The sequence below is a fragment of the Etheostoma cragini genome, chromosome 1, assembly GCF_013103735.1.
Source record: "Etheostoma cragini isolate CJK2018 chromosome 1, CSU_Ecrag_1.0, whole genome shotgun sequence".
NCBI lineage: Eukaryota > Metazoa > Chordata > Actinopteri > Perciformes > Percidae > Etheostoma > Etheostoma cragini.
This window is the reverse complement of record NC_048407.1, coordinates 14,350,867-14,354,862: the sequence shown is the minus strand read 5'-3', so window position 1 is coordinate 14,354,862 and position 3,996 is coordinate 14,350,867. Positions and strand designations below refer to the sequence as shown.

Sequence of the window (3,996 nt, the reverse complement as noted above, 5' to 3'; positions counted from 1 at the left end):
CATAACAATTCATATTTAAGTATGTTTTTAGGCAGAAAATTCTTGTGGCTAAAGTAATTATCGTGATAGAAAACAAGGAAGTGAGGTGACAAAGTATAAGGGTGCCAAAATCCACGCGAGGAGGCAGGTTGGAGTGATGGATGAATTAAACAAACACAGGACTTTCATTCAAAAGACCAGGGCTGTTTTTTGTGTGAAACCTTAAGTCAACCAAGAAAATTAACCGAGTTTTACAAACCTTAGTTCTCAACGACATATTACACATCCTCATTTTAGTAATTTTACATGATTCATTATAAGCCAATACCTGATGTTTAACTAACACTTACCAATTGTTTTTGTTACCTAAAATAATCTTAATGCGCTTTATGAAATAACACCCTTGTATTTCTTTCTATTATATTGCAGAATAATTATTTTATATATATATATATATATATATATATATATATATATATAGATCATGTACTGTATATTTTTACACTTTTACTTCTTTGGCCATCCAATTACATTTAGTTATATACTTGATTGTTATTGTTGTATTTTCTAACCTGGAGACTACATGTTTTAGTTAAGAAAATATTGAGAATGACACAGAAAACATTAACCACGTCATCAGTTGTGGAAATAGGGACTATAAAACCATTTTTGAACAGCATGTAGTAGCATGCAACTCAAGTGAGGGGATTTTGAACATCAATAGCATTATAAGACGCAACAATAAACGTTGCGTTCCCTTCTTCATCTATTCAACAATTGTTTATGGATGTCTAGTGGGTCTCACGGTTGAAAAATGTATAAAGCACAGGTAGATATTCATCGTCTCATTTGGCTGTATCCAAACCTCACAATGTAATAGCCAATAGCAGCCAATAATTACATCATAATAAAATTACAGAAGCTCCCATCTTCTGTTTGTATGATCAGCTGAACAGACTGCTATTAGTATTATCACTTTGTAGTCTTAGGTTCCCAGAGGAATTATTATTGGATGAGGTATCAAAATAACTTCCGTCCTTCCCACCCCAATGATTCCACATTCATCAGTGAAGGAAATTAAATTAAGGCCCAGACAACTTGATAATAAGGATTTGGTTGGAGAATAAAGAACATTATTTTGTAATGAGCTTCCATTAATTTCAAAGCATAATTATAGAGGAAGGTGTGTAAAGGAAAACATGCTGCCTCCGTCATTGTGATTGTTAAGCAAAGAGAAATAATAGTAAAATGTGTATTGTTTCGCTATTGCACTCGGTAGACCAATTTAAGAGTAAAACATCAGTTGTCCATGATTTGTTTGTAAGGCATTTGCTTTGACGCATGTGGCGTAGCTCACATTTCGAAGCACTATCTGAATAAGGCACTCCAAAAAACGTTTAATCAAGCATTTGTTCAAAAACATTGTCCTCCTCTTTGGGTCCATCTTGTGACAGTTATACAACACAGTTAATTATTGTTGCAAAGTTTCAAAGGATTTCGACATTATATTTGTTTCTTCCCCTGATATTCAAGAGTTTTTGCATTTCGTTGAAGGCGCCCCATGCATATGTATGGTTTGAAGTTGTTTGGCTTTCTTAATATGTTTATTTTAAAATCTTTTTTTAGCTTTACCCATAACTTTGTGTTATTCCAAAGTAGATTGTCTTGATGTTATTATAATGAGATTTATGTTTCTAGGACACCATTGGAAATGAGGCTTTAGTCTCAGTAGGATATTTCAAGCACTCATCTGCTGTTTTCTTTTTTTTTACTTGAATCGAAAAACAAAGCAGAAGATGATAGACAGGAAGAAAAGAAACAAAGGAGATAGGAGGCTTCATTTTAGTGCTGAACAACCAAACAATGAATAAAACAATACAAAACCGTGAGAAAGTATCCTTGTAATGATGATTTTGGTGTGTTTCTTATCCGTTCACTGGCAATGATGAACAAGAATTCCAATAATTTAAAAATGAACTAATAGAGATATATTGATAAGAAAATACAGCACGTTTTTAAAATTGGGTTATTTAAAAGGTTTCTGTACTGTCTTCGCCATGTGTGCTGTGTCCTGTAGGTACATTTTTTAGCATACTGATACATTTTGATAGTGTTTTTGCAATAATGTAGGGATATGACAGCTTTAAATTACACAAGTAATTCTTATTCAAAAATGGAAATCCTTATTTAATTTAAAGAATGTATTCACAAAATAACATTAGCTAAGTCAACTGACACCTGACCACTAAATGTTGCAGTTGTGTAAAATATTTAGCAAGCCAGCACAGAAGTTTGAAAAGGTAACTAAAAGTAATAAATACATGATAGAAATAAACAGCTAAAAGTAATGACTAAATTGTTTAAAAAAATTAGCTTAAAGTAATAATGAAACTGTTCAAATAGTTAGATTGAAGTAACTTTAGTGGATAAATAAAGCTGAATAATTCAGCTAGTAGCCTAGACCAGTATTAGTACCATTGCTGACAAAACTAACCTCAGTATGGAAAGTTCAATTGTATGAAATATCTAACAATATCCACTTTCATAAATTGAATAATGTTATACATTTGGATCATACATTTGGAATTGAAGGGGTACATGAATTTAGCTGACAGGGCTGTGGGGGGTACCTCAGACCAAAAGGTTGGGAACCACTGGATTTGCCAACTATAGAGTCAAGAAACCTTGCAGTGACTTGGCTGGGAGACATAGCAGATCTACATGTCCCCAACCAAAGACAGCTTATACTCTACTAGGTAATCGTTACCTAATACATAGGTGATCAGGAAGGAGGTGTAAGGGACCAATATCACTGTACACCTTGAAGCACCATCAACAATATTCCTCTTTCATTTTGCCATTCTACTTTTATGGGCTAAAAAGTGCTCTGTGCTTTTCTGATCTTGTGAGGAGTGTGAGTAGCGCGTAATTGTAAAGCGAAAGCAGGCAATCGTCACAGACATCATTTATTTTCCAGATGCCCCATGTCTTTTGGGTTGTGCCTTTATTGTAGAGTCTGAATACTCAGCTTAGTTGAAACTCTCTCAGTGGAGCTGTTCCTGCAAGCAACAAGTGACAATAATAACAGTGACAGTGAAGGCTTAAAATGTTCTAAAGAAAGAACACTCTAAACGATTGTGACATGAGTGATATAGAGGATTAACTTTCAACTCCCGTCATGAAGCCACCACAGTAATGTGTGAGGAGGAGTAGCAGCTTAGTGTGACTGTTATTTCCCTAAGGCCAAACTCCTGAATCTTCTTTAGTCTAATGAAGACAACTCGAATGTTGTGGAAGAAATAGTATGTGTGATGTTAGAGGACCTCTCTGACAAGATAGTCTGATCAAGACTCTCTTCACACAAGTAAGCCAAGGTTGTACATTGTTGCTATGAATGATTTCTATTATACCTTGTGTTTGGGAGTGAGTGTGTGCATATATGCTCTAATATTTTCTTTTTAATCAGCATCAGCATTGGACCCGCACATCAAAAGAGCTGCCTCTCCTTGAAGTTGACTACGCTTGACTAGCTGCAGTGGTGAATGACAACCAGGTAGGACTACATCACCACCAACAACAACAACAACAACAGGAAATTGACCACAGTTAAGCTTCTTTCGAAATGGCTCATTAGGTTCTGTCACAGTCTACTGGAGGAGCATGTCAGTGTATTTACTAGACCTGATTTCATAAACCTGAAATTTCTGAGTGAGAGAATAGCTCACTCAGAACTTCAGTTGACTAGAACCTTTCCAAAGAAGCTCTTTTTGAATCTGCAACGTGATTAATAATGATCATGTAGAACAATTGTATGAACTTGTATCTTATCTTGCTTCAAATGTGCTAATCAAAAAATCAAACATTGACCACACTCACTTATCAAAGCATCAGTGATCTGTCAGTAAATCAATTTGCTACCATATAAGCCAACAACTGACAAGACAGTTACTGGTTGAAACCCAAAATTAACCAGTTTAATTTTAAATTGCCACAATAGTTTTCCATTGTTTATTATTG

The 3,996-nt window shown here is 34.8% G+C and overlaps 1 long non-coding RNA gene across 1 annotated transcript in view; it reads right to left on the bottom strand.

The window, feature by feature from the left end:
- Positions 1-312: 312 nt before the first annotated feature.
- The window catches only part of LOC117947035, a 21,367-nt gene continuing 17,683 nt past the window's right edge, over positions 313-3,996 (bottom strand). The window contains exon 4 of the long non-coding RNA XR_004657141.1: positions 313-324. This is a non-coding gene — a long non-coding RNA (uncharacterized LOC117947035). The remainder of the gene's footprint in view (positions 325-3,996) is intronic.